Source organism: Pleurodeles waltl, chromosome 6 (genome assembly GCF_031143425.1).
Source record: "Pleurodeles waltl isolate 20211129_DDA chromosome 6, aPleWal1.hap1.20221129, whole genome shotgun sequence".
Lineage (NCBI taxonomy): Eukaryota > Metazoa > Chordata > Amphibia > Caudata > Salamandridae > Pleurodeles > Pleurodeles waltl.
In genome coordinates, this window is record NC_090445.1 from 312,634,981 (window position 1) to 312,649,876 (window position 14,896).

The 14,896-nt window shown below is 47.4% G+C and overlaps 1 protein-coding gene across 2 annotated transcripts in view; it reads right to left on the reverse strand.

The window, feature by feature from the left end:
• The window catches only part of BCL2L2 (BCL2 like 2), a 190,457-nt gene extending 179,647 nt beyond the window's left edge, over positions 1–10,810 (reverse strand). For both annotated transcript variants that reach the window (XM_069238114.1, XM_069238113.1), the window contains exon 1: positions 10,694–10,810. The gene's annotated coding sequence lies outside the window, so the exon portion shown is untranslated. The remainder of the gene's footprint in view (positions 1–10,693) is intronic.
• Between the last annotated feature and the right edge of the window lie 4,086 nt (positions 10,811–14,896).

Genomic DNA, 14,896 nt, shown 5'->3' on the forward strand with positions numbered 1-14,896 from the left:
CCTCAGGAATTTTGGGAAGAAGCAATTACACAGATCAAGAACATGACCCCCCCGCACCACCCAAGCACAGGAATGTCTTAGCCCACTCAACAAGTGTGGCAAAGAACGGCCCTCTATCGCCACTTACAGGACTCCCCAGACTGCTATTTAGTGTTTAGGGTGTCCCGCTGTCTAACGTGGCACGCCAGGGAGGCAGTGGAGTGGGCCGTGCTGCGACCTGCAGAGTGATAGGATGTCTATGATAAGGATCTGTCAGTTTCCGTGTGCAGTCGTCAGCCATTAAGGCTTTTTTTTTTATTTCTTTATTGATAGTATTAACAGACAAAAGGAAGAAGAAAAAAAACCAGGGACATTATAATAGCTCATACAGTCTGCTCACCTTGTGATCGTAAACTCAATCAAAGATGTGCAGTAATAATACAGTGCATCAACTTAGATCACTCGCCCTACGGCTGGGCTCATTCCCGGTCTGGTTCTCTGTTCCCACTCCGAAACTCGCCTGGGATCTTGAAGCATCTACATTCCTGCCACTGACAGATATAGACACTAAGGGCCAAGTCCCCCGATAGGCCAGACTGATCAATGTCAAACAACTCAAGCACTCATAACACACGTCATTCAACATTCTTTGATAAGGAGCACAAACTAGTCTTTATACTTTATTTTATTGTACCTTAGTCTACCCTATTTGATCCTGTCTTGTTCTATTTTATCCTGCCTTTCTTTACTATATTGTATTGTATGGTATTGTATAATATTGTACTTTATAGGGTTGACACTTGTACATGATGTTATGCTTTATTTTCTTTATTTCCATAAAACAATAAAAACCTCTTTATAAAAAATAAAAAAATACAGTGCATTATTCACTTCTTAGTTGTCCAGCTCCCCGAGGTCAATACTTCCACGTCAAGGAAGGCATGCAAGTGGCAACCAAACTAGGGCGACAATACCAGGTTTATACATAAAACATTTGACTAATCAACCTGGCGCACCCTTCCATGGGTATGTCCTGTGTCACTGTTAATGTCAGGATAGCATAGTTGTTTGTGGTGAGTACAGTCTAATGTGGTCAGGTATCATCTTTCACCTCCAGGACCTTTGCCTCCAGTTTTTGCATGTATGTGTCCCATATTGTGATCCTTTGTTCTTTCCCTCTCCTGCACCCGGCTTCTGTTAGCGCTGCAGCCTCATCCTTCATCAATCGCAGCATAGACTGAAGTCAGGATGCCACATCTGGCGCAGCCGGGGACTTCCATGACAATGCGATCTGGCACTTGCATAGTATGAATGCCAGATCAGTAAATCTTAACAGGTCATAGGGCTTGGGCCCACTGTTAGTCAATGAGAGGTGAAGGTCTGCTGAACATTGTTTTCTAAGCCTAACATCTGGCTTTTTCCCCTGATTCAAGGGTGTAGCATACAGGGCCATGATAACCTTATATGTGCCTTTATATGCCAGCATAGAATTGAGGGCGGTCTTAGGCTCCAAGTGTTCATGTTCCCAGGTGGTAGCAAACATGTGACAGACAGCCCTGTAGGTAAAAACTTCCCCACCAGTATGTGGGATATTTTGCTGAATTCTGTGAAGGGGCATAGTACCCTGTTCACGTAGACATCCCCAGTCCAGGTCACCCCTGCTTCCTTCCAGCAAGTCACGACGTGGAGTCGGAGAAAGTCTTTAAGAGCCAGCATCTGCCACAGTGGTGAGTATGGCGGAGGGGCACCACTTCCCTGTACATACTTCTGCCAGTAACGTCTGGCCACTGTCATTTGTGGTGGGTCTCCTGGCAACACGGGACCGGGGGGAGAGAGCCAGGTGGGAGTCCCTGAAAGGAGGCATGTGACCTCTGGTCTTTCACCACACGGGCCATTCCCAGCCACCACAAACGCACTGTAACTGGGCAGTTGCGGTGTAGTATTCAAAATTAGGGGCCCAAGCCCTTCCCCATGTAAGGGGCTGTATCAACAGCGACTCTGCGCGACCCTCGCCGCAAATCAGTTCCACCGATATTGATCTAAGTTCAGAGGAAAAAAAAAAATGCATAGGGAGCAGGATACCCGAGAAATAACACAGAAGTCGTGGTAATACCAGCATCTTTAGTATGACCACTCGGACCATTGGCGATAGAGGGAGAGACGTCCAAAATGCCAAAGGACCTACAGAGGTTCCCCTCCCGCAGATGAGCATCTGAGTGATATACTAGAATTTAAATGTATCACACTGCCATTGGAGGTGCGCCCTAGGAAGCATTCACCTACTGGGTTCGGGAATGGGATGAAGGGAAATAGGCAAGATTTGGCCCAGTTCATCAGCAGGCCTGATATTACTCCGAAACCTTCCAACAGCACCATCACCACTGACAGTGCACCTTCCAGGTGCCTCAAATTAAATAACGTGTTGTTTACGTACAGCGGAATCACATGGCAAAGGCCCCATGCCTCTATCCCCTGATCCCTCATTCGCTCGTGCAACCGACAAAGCTTGAGGCTCCATGAACAGCACAGAGAAGGGGAGACAATGGGCAGCCCTGCTGCGTGCCCTAACAAATGTCACATTTATCAGAGATATACTGACAAGACTTGACTCTTAGCAAGGATGCCCAAAGAGGGGTTTGAGCCATCGAAGAAAGCCTGGTTCCACCTGCATTGTCTTGAACGTCGCAAACAGGTAATCCCACCCTAAGGTAGCAAAGGCCTTCTCAACATCACCACCCGGACACCAATTGTGTGTAAATCAGTTCGCATTAGATGTAGTAACCGGTGGACATTGAGGAAGGTACCCTGACCCGGTATGAAACCAGTTTGATTGTTGTGCACTAGAGTGCCGAGGAGGGGAAGTAATCTTTTCGCCAGAGCTTTACCTGAGATTTTGCAATCTAGGTTCAGCATCAAGAGCGGTCTGTAAGATTGCACATCTTAAGCATCACAATCTGGATTTGGAAGAACTACTATAAGAACCTCACAGAGCATATCAGAAAGATGCCCCTTGTCCCATGCCTCATTCTAAACCTCCAGGAGCTTGGGCGTCAGGAGAGCACTGCAGGTGGAGTAGCACTCGAACGGGAGGCCATCAGGGCACCGCATTTTACAACAGGTGATTTTTGTGACAGCTACATGCAGCTCACCAAGCTGGAGAGGGGCATCCAACTCAGCTGCCTGCACTGTGTTGAGCTCAGGGAGTGGCAGTTCTCAGAGATAATCACATAAGCAGAGCTGGGGGACCAGGAATCACTGCGTAAAGGTAGCTATAATGGCCAACGAAAACTGCATTCATGTCATACTACGTGTTAAGAATCGTGCCATATGCCGCACATGTCGGACCCAATGGGGGACGTGAGTGGTTGTTGCCCACTAGCCACGCCAACAGCCTACCTGCATGATCCCCCTCCCATGGAATCTGGTAAGATAGTGTTTGTAATCAAGCCATCTCAGACTCTGTTCTAACTCTTTGTGCTCCCACTATAACTGTAAAAAGAGAGGCAGCCTAGTATGGGACTGTCTCCATCTACCCATGTCATGATCTTTGAAATGTATTTCACTTTGCAGTGTCTGGTCAAAGGCTGAGGCAACACTGAACTCAAAATACTCTGCTATACGCTCCGCCAGGCCTTCCTGAAAAGGAAGATCAAGGAGTGAGTCTGTCTGCAACCTTTATGTTGACATACAGGGCGAGGCCGGCCCCATCGTAGTGTGAGCACAGCAGGCGGTGGTCTGAAAGCGTGAGTGCGAGATACTCCATTTGAGGGATCAGGGAGACTAGATGCACACTACAAAGAAATCTATGCAAGTGTGTACGCCATGGACAGGTGAGTAAAAGGAATACTTGTGTTCCTACAGATACTGGTGGAGCTATATATCACAGATTCCATGTCGGCTCAGCCAGTCCCCAAGGTGTTTGGTAGGCATGCGAAAGATCGCCCCCACCAAGGGAGAGATCGAGCTATAACTGCCCACACCTAGGACTTAGTTGAAGTCCCCACCGCACACACCACCGTCACACAACAGCACCGGTGTGAGTCTGTCCATAAAAGTCAGATGGCCTGCGTTGGGGGGCATAGACCGCCACCATGGTCAGAGGCCTGCCATCCAGTCTCCCTTCTACCACTAAAGATCTACCGTCCAAGTCAATCATGCTGATGTCAGGGACAAAAGGAATCCCCGAGCAACCAAAATGAGGTCCTCTCTAGCGTAAGTCGAGACCGTGGGGCCGTACATCTGGCCCCTCCACTCTGTGCATAACTTAAGGAGCTGTGCATACGCAAGGTCCATCTCTTGGAGATATGCCCATGATGCCATTTGAGATATGTAAGGATACTATAAGACTTAACCAGGCAGGCAATACAGCACATTTTCCAGGTCATGAAAATGTAATCAGGGTTTGTGTGCTTACAGATGGTGGCCTTGTAAGTAACAGATCAGGAGGTGATAGGTGTCAAGCATGCCCACAGGCTACCAGGGTACCCCTAGTGATGTCGAGCTCCCACCCCCTCCCGTCAGGATTCGCCTTCCTCTTATGGCTTCTGTCACATGTAGATTGAGTACGGCTTTGGATCTTGCACATCCTGGTCTGGCCAAGATAAGGGCGACCCCTTCTAGTAGAAACGGTGCTGCTGGCAAGAGGGACTCCCAAGCACTCCGTTCCCTCCAGAATTAAAAACACTTAGGGAAAAAACCTCCAGAAGGGAGCTCCAGACAATCAAAAAAGGCACAGTAGAACTCAGGACTCCAAGGACTGGAACATCACAGATCTACAAGGAAAAACAGGCAGGAACAATCCACAGCAGGAACACACGAGTGAGGCTCACCACTAACCAGAGTGTTGCAAAGCAAGGAAGAAAGAAACTCAAGCTCCTTGTATACCAGAAAACAGGAAGTGAACCAACAGGAAAAATGAAAAACGCCATATTAAGTTGGGAAAGTGTCATATAGAAAACTAGGCAAAGCGTCATCTTGGAAAGGGACTAATAAAAGAAAGGAACAGTGCATGCTGGGAATAACAAGCATTCTAGGACAAAGAAAGTATGTCTTCCAAAACCAAAGAACGAACAGCCCAGAACGGGGGCCACCCGCGACGCAAGAACAGAGCATGAAGTGACCATGGCGAGATCCGCGTCCCAACCACGGGCCATCTGACCTCATCGCCACGCCAGAGAAGGACGCTGCAGGCAGACAAACGGCCTGCAGCAGACCCGACATGCTGAAAATCGGCCCACAGGCCGAAAATGGAGCGCCACGGGTGGATTACCAACCCAGGGAGTAACACCCCCCTGTGTCTGCTCATCTGCAGAGCACATAGAGGGTGTTCAAGCTAACTGGTATCAAGAGATTTAATCCTCTATGTTGGAAAATGGCCCTTTTTGAAGGGTCACCCCAAACTTTTTGGCTTCCTCCTCCTCTTTTTCTGACCTAATTTTTGTTGGCTTTAAGACTCTGGACACTTTACCACTGCTAACCAGTGCTAAAGTGCATGTTCTCTCTCCCCAAAAATATGGTATCATTCACTCATACCCAATTGGCATACTTAATTTACTTGTAAGCCCTAGTAAACTGCACTACATGTGTCCAGTGCCTGTAAATTAAATGCTACTAGTGGGCCTGCAGCACTGATTGTGCTACCCATACATAAGTATCCCCTTAACCATGTCCGAGGCCTGCCATTACTAGGCCTGTGTGTGCAGTTTCACTGCTACTTCAACTTGGCATTTAAAACTACTTGCCAAGCCTTAAATTCCCCTTTTCTTACATATACGTCACTCCTACGGTAGGCCATAGGTAGCCCACTGGGTAGGGTGCTTTGTAAGTAAAAGGCAGGACATGAACTTATGTTTTTTAGTGAAAAACGCACAAAATTTGTTTTCCACTACTGTGAGGCATACTCCTCTCATGGACTACCATTAGAACAACCCTCATATACTTTTAAGTGGTAGATTCTGATGTGAAAGGAGTAGCTCTGTCATGTTTAGTATGGCCAGAATGGTAATAGAAAATCTTGATTACTGTTGAAGTTGGATTTAATATTACTATTTGAGAAATGCCACTTTTCGAAAGTGGGCATTTCTCTGCACTTACTGTCATCTGTGCCTTGCAGCCTGCCTCCAATCCACGTCTGGTCTGTGCTGATTGACAGCTCCCCTTATGCCTTTCACCCAGACAAGCATAACCACAGGACACTCAGTCACATCTGCATTCATCTGCATACTGAATGGGTCTCCATGGGCAGGAAGGGTGGAGGGGCTCTCTCTTACACTTCAAAGGCCAGTGGCCTGCCCAAACACAATGGACTGATAACCCCCACAGAGATCCTGGCAGACAGGACTGGGCTGAAAGGGGAACGTGTGCACTTCAAAACCACTCTTTTAAGTTTTACCCACTTCAAAGGCACTTTGGGGTCTATATACTGGGTTTCTGACCCCACAAAATCAGAAACTTCTGGACCTACACCTGAACTCTGTTAGAGGAACTGCCTGGCTGCCCAAAGGACTCATCTGGACTGCTTTGCTGTGAAGTCTTGCTGCCCTGCTTGTTGCCCTGCTGCCTGCTGGCCTCTTGACTGTGCTGGAAGGACTCTGCCTTCCACAAAAGTGCTCTCCAAGGGCTTGGATTGAGCTTGTCTCTTGGTCTGAAGTCTCAGGGCCAACAAAGACTTCACCTACTAGCTTCATCGACTTCAGCAACTCCAGTACCGACTTCAGCGACTCCTGCACCAACGCCGCTGCCCGACGCCACACCACTGCCTGCGCTGGCTCTGTGGTTCTCGCTGCACGCAACGACCGCAGCCTGCAACACAAGTCAGATGTCTTTGCGACACCGCTGACGTCCCACAGTGTGATCTCGACACTGTGAAGTCAACACATCACGTCTTAACCAACTGGATCCATCAACCCCACCAGGTCACAAGGAACCAACACCTCCCCACAGTTGCTGCACCAGCTCCCCCTGCAACCAGACAGAATCGAAGCCTCGCCTTCCCTGCCCTGCCTCGCAGTACAGAACCAATGCCTCTCCTCCCCAGATGCCACAAGGAACTGATGCCACACTGGCTCCAGCGACGCATCACCTCCACGACTCCATGCGACGTCTTTGTTTTCGAAGGCACTGTGCCTAGGGGTCCTTGCGATTCTGTGACCAGCACCTTTGGCGTCAGATTATTGGGAACGACTCCATCAACGCAGAGATAGCCCCAGTTGGAGCAATTATGTTTCTAAGCACTTTAGTGGGATTTAATCCTTAATCTTTAAAAATTCATAACTTTCCCTGTGTACATTTGATTTTCGTTTTTTGGTCTTATTTTATTCAGATAAATACTATCTATTTTTCTAAACCTGTGTGGTATATTTCTGTGGTGTTTTCACTGAGCTACTGTGTGAGTTATTGCACAAATACTTTAAACATTGCCTTTTAAGTTAAGCCTGCCTGGTCTGTGCCAAGCTACCAGACGGCAGGCACAGGATAATTTGGGTTGTGTTGTGGCTTACCCTGACTAGGATTGTGGTCCCTACTTGGACAAGGGTGTATACCTCTGCCAACTAGAGACCCAATTTCTAACACTCTGGAAACAAAAACAACAATACCAACATAAACAGCATAAATAACTTAACATCCCCACCCTTCTCCCTCTCCCCGGCAGGGAAAATATCTTGTCCTTTCCATACTTCAACTTAGCAAACAAATCAAGTACCCAAACAATAAATGCTGCCAGTCCATTTGGGTAAGCTAGGACGTGGGTAGCAGTGGATCAGGTAGCCAAGTAGACAGCGCCATCAATGATTAGTCTCCCAAAACATGGCAGTGCTCCCACTCTCCCCCCCCCATCTGCCAGCCATAGTCCACTCACACCATGGGGAGTTCAGCTTACCACACTGAGGAAGTAGTAGACAAGAGTCGCAAGACATCAGCAGTGCGGAATGTCAGTGACGGGCTCAGAGTGTCATTGTCAGTGGGGATCACCATATCATTAGAGTCCCAGGTGGGAACAGAAGCACTCTCGGACCGCAGGGCCTTAAAAGCGTTACAAATGTGCTACAGTACCCCTTGTACCACTTGTGCTTGTTCACAGGTTGCCTGTTCAGATGCTGGTGTAGAATGGTGATCACAGGGGCAGCGTTGTGGTTATTGCGGTGTAAGTCATCACTCAAGAGTTAGGAGGTGGCACTGGCCGCTTTGTTAGGCCCTTTGCATGTAGCCATGTACGAGCATCTACAGTTATCAGGAAGAAGTGAGCGTGGTCTCCCTCAGTGAAAAAGTTTTTTGCAGGAAACAGTAGGACATAAATATGTCCCAAAGCACGCAGTTGAGTTTTCACAGCCATGCAGGAGGTGTGTCGATGCTGCAGCTCCAAGGTATAGCCTGGACGCCTTTGCCCAGAATAGCTGAGAGTGAGTCTCTGCCCCTGTAATTAAAGACTTGGCAATCATCGGGTGGATGTGCCCCCCGTCACGGGGTGTCGACCCTAGAGTCGTGGGCTCGTTCAAAGAAGAAGAATTTTGGATTATGATGGCTAACACTGTTTCTGACAGCCATTGTTCAAGGAAGAGTTTGATGTTTGGGCCTTCAGCGCATTCTGGAAAGCCTATGAAATGCACATTATTGTGTGGAGAGCAGCCCTCAAGCATTCACTGCTCGCCACCGGAGAGATAAGATATCAGCTTTCATCTCCATTACTTGAGCTTGCAGATCTTGCACAGTGGGGCGCATAGCAGTTAGGGTGGATTCAGTGTCATCAACATGGTCTACCAGTTTACAGCGGTCTGCACAGAGCATGCTGACATCCAAGAATATGAGTCGATCTGTTACTACAGCTCTGTATTAGTGTCAAGTTTGACTTGAAGAATACTCTCAAATTGGGTAGAGAGGCAGTCTAGGATAGCCTTAAGTTGTCATAGAGTGGTTGTTAAGGTTTTAATGTCTCTTTGGGGTTCTCTTTTGGAGGGTGACAATTGGATCTCAAGGCCCCTTCAAGGGTTTGATTTTTTGAGACCAAGACTAAGGAGCATGTCCCCTGGGTAGGACTTTCTCTTAGTTTTGGAGTCACTGAAGAAAGCACCTTCTGAACCCTTAAAGGAAATCTCTCTTTAGTGCCCAACTCTTAAAGTGGTATTTTTGGTAGCCATAGTTACTGCGAGATGGCTCGGAGAATTGACGGCATTGATATCTCAGGCTATCAAAGATGTCTCATGATTGATAGCTCTTATCTCAGGATTTCTGAAGACCGAATAGTTTTGAAAATGGCTCCTCAGTTTGTTTCATAGGTTCCACACACAAAAAGTACTTGAATTGTTTTCATCTCCTAAAGATTCAGAGGAACAAACTCTTCTTGAAGTACTAAGAGCAGTGATAATTTACCTGTCTATATCAGCTGATCACAGAAAGTGTGATGCTCTCTGTAAAGTTTGGACAGGCCAACAAGGGGGGGAGCGGGGGAGGGGGGCGGGGGGCGGTAAATATTCTCTAGCCGAGTTGCTGGATTAAGGAAGTAATATTGATTCCTTACTCTAATTCAAGTACTGGGTTTCCAGGGTTGGTACAAGATTGTTTAGCAAAATGGAGGGTGTCCTCATAGGCAGAATGGGGTGGCGTTTCTATTACTGAGATTAGTGCTGCAGCAACCTGGGAAAGGCCATTAACATTTGTTGAACATTATATGGTAAATTTAGCCCATGATTCAGAGTTAAAAATTGGTGCAAATGTTTTGGGTATGAAAAATGTACGTATGACAGAGCTACAATATATTATGTAGTAGTTTTATTTTCTTTTTCTATATTAAAGTAGTGTTGTACATAAAATCTGCAAAGAATGCATTTCTTTGGAGTTTTGGTATGGCTTTGGTATCCATTCATTAAGTAAGTAAGTAACCGAATGAGGAACGAGGATGAAAAGGTAGTGTGTTGACTTCTTAACAGTAATCTTCATTACCCCGATTCCAAATTCCTTGTCTGGAGGAATAATCAGAACATTTAGCTGTTTCATTGGCTCTAATCTACGGGGGATTTTTTCCTATGCCCCTTTCTGGAGTGGTTTCCTCCAATCTTACTTCTAATGGGTATTTCCGTGGCTCCTACCTCAATCAGGTGTTATTGTTTTCACCTTCACTGCCTTCCAACGTACAGCCTTTTGAGAAAAATAGTGAAATGATGTAAAATAATTTACACACTATATGCTGTGCCTTGACAGAGCAAGACACGAAACACGAGTTAAACCAGTCCTGACACGTATCCTTCGACGGTGATGTAATTCTGAATGGAAACTCACAGCAATAGCAACGTTAAAATAACTGAAATAGGTTGAACTTGATTATAAACCCTTGTGTGCGCACACTCCTCTCTCTGTCACTTTATCCGATTTTTGTATATCACTTTGAGAGACATCTGAGTTTAAGTTAAATCTTGTGGAACTTGCCTACGACATATTTACATCAAGATTATATAGTGGATATCCCTTTCTAGTATAACGTATAAACGTTACGTCTACACTCGTGCTAGCTTATTAGTAATGCCGAATATAATTCCAGTAGATCTTTATATAAAAGTTAAAAACTACAATTAGGTTTTAACAAGTCAACGAAGTTAATCGTTCTCCCAGAGTGTCACAACACGCATTAAACCAACGAACTACTAAAAAAGTATTTAATTCCATGTTCGCTACATCGTATATTGCCACGAGATTTATGTAAAGTGGCCTGTCCACTACTTACACGGGTCGCCCATTAATTCAGCTTAATGTCCGCTGTTGATCTTTTCACGGATGTCAAATTCTCTGTAATTTCAGAACTTCCGGGTCGCAGAACGGATCGCACGGCCTTGCATTTCTGGTAGCCTGGAAGTGGGAGGTGTAAGGTGACCTGGCTGCATATCAGCCAATCTTAGCGCTGCTCAGAATTCGAAAGCGATGATTGGCTCCGGCGTCCGCACGTGTCTATGTTAGATCCATCCTTCTGAAGTTGGTAGGTCTTCCTTTTGCTAGAGAAGGGTTGGTTTTGTTAAAGGTGCGGTGCAGGTGTGTCAGTGACGGTCGAATGGGGATTTTCTATCTCGGATGGGGATGAGTAATTTACTGCAGCCCGCTGTTCTCTTTAGGAAGAGGTTAGGAAATGGTAGCACGCAGTGGTCCTGAGCTTATGATTTCCAACGCGCTCAACTGGTTTCTCCGCAGTGATATAGGTACGTCGGGTGTCCACCTTTACGAGACTTATCAAGGATCTTGAAATCAGACGGTGTTGGTTTTTAGGGAGGGGGTGTCTGTAAAGCCACAGAGTGTCATTTTTTTTGGGGGGGGGGAGGGTCTCCCTCCCTAAGTTGGTTCCTCCTGTATATCAGACCCGCCCATTTTTTAAAAGATACAGGTCTGGCGCTATATGGAGGTTATACTAATGCGATTATGATATCATTCATAAAGTATATTTTTTCCTGTCCCTATAGCATTTTCACTTATCATTGAACTATTCATGTTGCTTCGTGGCAGTCAAGAGTCAAAAGAGAGTGTGACTTTGTGCAGTGCAATCTGGAGCTCACGTAAAGCGCTTTCATGCCCTTGGGCCAAATACACTCTATATAAACTAGCAAGAAAAAGTTGATAATTCAATTGGAATAAAATAGCATAGTTACTCCCACTTAATTCATATAGTTGTCCTGACGGTCCAATCATTTAACCAATAGAGCTGCATCGGGTGGTCAGACATCACACTAGATGGTCTGTACAGTTTAGCCAAGGAACTCTCCGGAATAAGGGCGTTATGTGGAAATGGGGATTTGCTTTAACAAAAGTTCACAATAGAATGTGTATGGAAAAGCAGGTACAGCTATGAAAGACCAGTATATGCCACCTGGGGTGTCGAGATCACCACTGGGGGTCCACTTCCCTTAGGAAGGCGGCTGACAATTTCTTGTGTTGTATTGACGTACAAGTTACTTACTTTCGGTAACAAAATATCTGGTAGAGACATATTCTAGTTGCAGATTCCTTACCTTAGATTTTTCCCCCAGGGTTCAGACTGGATCCTGAGATTTTTTTCTTCGAGCAATACCCTTGCGCGTCGGTCGACTCCGCAGGCATCGTGGTCGCAGTGATGACATCACGAGTAGTACATAGACGCCGCCCTCGCGCAGTGACGTCAGTTTCTTTTAACGACTTTCCACGCCAGAGCGCAGAGCTGCTAAGAAAACTGAGATTGGTGTGCCAGAGCTAAGGACCTGAAAGGGGGAATCCCTGTTCCTAAAAATCAGTTCGCAAGCGGGGAGGATGGGTGGGCGGTAAGGAATCTGCAACTAGAATATGTCTCTACCAGATATTTAACTTGTACATCTGATAGAGTCTTCTAGTTGCAGATTCCTTACCTTAGAATAGATACCCAAGCAATGCCATCCTCAGTGGTGGGCTGCGAACCAAGATCATACTAGAAAGTCCTGCAGGACCGAATGACCAAAGTAGTTGTCCCAACAGACCTGACTATCCAGGCAGTAATGCTTAGCAAACGTGTGCAGGGACGCCCACGTAGCTGCCTGACAGATGTCCAGGACAGGAACTCAGTGGGTTAACGCAGTGGAAGCAGCAGTTGCTCTGGTGGAATGAGCATGCAAGCCTTCAGGAGATTGCTTTTTAGCCAAAGCGTAGCACGTTTTGATGCAAAGAAGCACCCATCGAGAGATGGTACACTTTTGCACCACCTTCCCTTTCTTCGCACCCACATAGCCAACAGAGAATTGATAGTCCACCCAGAAATCTTTAGTATGATTGCAGTAGAACGCCAATTCTCTTTTTGGATCCAGACAGTGGAGTCGCTCCTCCTCACGGGAAAGATGTGGGAGTGCGTAGAAGATAGGCAAAGTGATGGACTGGCCTACATGAAATGGTGTAACCGCCTTAGGAAGGAAGGAAGCTCTAGTGCGTAACACCACTTTGTCAGAGTGTACAGACAAGTATGGAGGTTTTGAAGAAAGGGCCTTAAGCTCACTCACCCTGCGAGCAGAGGTGATAGCGACCAGAAAGACAGTTTTGAATGTGAGGAGCCACAAGGGACAATTATGCATTGGCTCAAAGGGGGTACACATCAAAAAAGTAAGTACAGGATTAAGATCCACTGAGGCATGATAAATGGAGTGGGAGGAAATAAATGGGTGACCCCTTTTAAGAGCCTACTCCCAATAGGAGATTTAAAGAGTGAGGGCTGATCAGGTAGCCTAAGAAAAGTGGAAATGGCAGACAAATAACCTTTAAGGGTGCCCAAACCAGAGCCCTGCTGGACTAAAGAAAGAATGAACAGAAGAACCTCTGACAGAGGGGCAGAAAGGGTTTCAACAGATTTGTTGGTACACCATGCCACAAATTTATTCCAGCGACCGGCGTATACAGTTTTAGTCGATGGACGCCTGGATGCCAAGATAACATTGCAGACTTCGGGTGGAAGGGCAAATGCCGTCAACTGTTGCTGCTCAATCTCCACACATGAAGGCAGAGGTTGGACAGGTTCTGGTGGAGAACCGTCCCCTGTTGCTGCGACAGAATATCCGCCCGAAGAGGCAGTATGAGTGGAGGATCGATGGACCTGCTCAATAGGTCTAGATACCACAGTCTTCGAGCCCAGTCCGGAGCCACCAAGATAACTTGGGCCCGGTCATACTTGATTTTCTTGAGAACTCTGGGCAGAAGAGGGATAGGCGGGAAGGCGTAAAGGAGGCCGGAGCTCCACTCGAGACAAAAATCGTCTCCGAGCGAGTGCCGCCTTGGAAACTCCAACGCGCAAAACAGCTGACATTGCGCGTTCTCTGTGGAGGCGAACAGATCTAACCAAGGCTCTCCCCACTTGAGAAAGACCTTGCGCCACCTCCGGATGGAGTTGCCATTCGTGATCGACTGTGCGTCGGCGGCTGAGGACGTTCGCTCTGGCGTTGAGAGAGCCCACCAGATGTTGAACCCTCAGGGTAATGCCCTAATGTTCCAGCGATGTCCAGAGGCGTAGTGCCTCCTGACAAAGGGTCCAGGACCCTACCCCGCCCTGTTTGTTGGAATACCGCATGGCGGTAGTGTTGTCCGTGAACACCTGCACCACTTTTCCCTTTGAGAGAGGGAAGGAATGCTTTCAACGCAAGCCTGATCGCCCGGAGCTCCAGCATATTTATGTGGAGCCCTGACTCCGCCGGAGACCAGAGGCCTTTAATCTCTGCCACTCCCATGTGGCCGCCCCAACCCAGAAGTGACGCATCTGTCACTATAGAGAGATCTGGTTGGGGAAGGTAGAGGGATCTGCCGTTGACACCATTTGGATTCGAAAGCCACCACTGCAGGTCTTTTGCAGTCCCCTCTGAGATCTGGACCATGTCGGAGAGATTTCCCTGATGCTGTGCCCACTGAACTTGGCATGTGTTACTAGCAGGAGGCCATGAGGCCCAGTCAATCAATCAATCAATCACATTTATAAAGCGCGCTACTCACCCGTAAGGGTCTCAAGGCGCTGGGGGGAGGGTGGGTTCAATGCTCGAAGAGCCAGGTCTTGAGCTGCCTTCTGAAGGAGAGGTGGTCCTGTATGGCGCGAAGATGGCTGGGAAGAGAGTTCCAGGTCTTCGCTGCCAGGAAAGAAAAGGATCTTCCTCCGGCGGTGGCTTTGCGGATGCGGGGTACGGCTGCCAGGGCTTGTCCGGTCGAGAGTAGGGTGCGCGGAGGAGTGTAGAAGGAGACGCGGTGGTTGATGAGTTTTGGTCCGAGGTTGTGCAGGGCTTTGTGTGCGTGGGTGAGGAGTCTGAAGGTGATCCTCTTGTTGACTGGTAGCCAGTGAAGTTTCTTCAGGTGTCCGGAGATGTGGTGGTGGCGGGGTACGTTCAGGATGAGTCGTGCAGCAGCGTTCTGGATTCGTTGAAGTTTCCTCTGCAGCTTGATGGTGATGCCGGCGTACAGAGCATTCCCA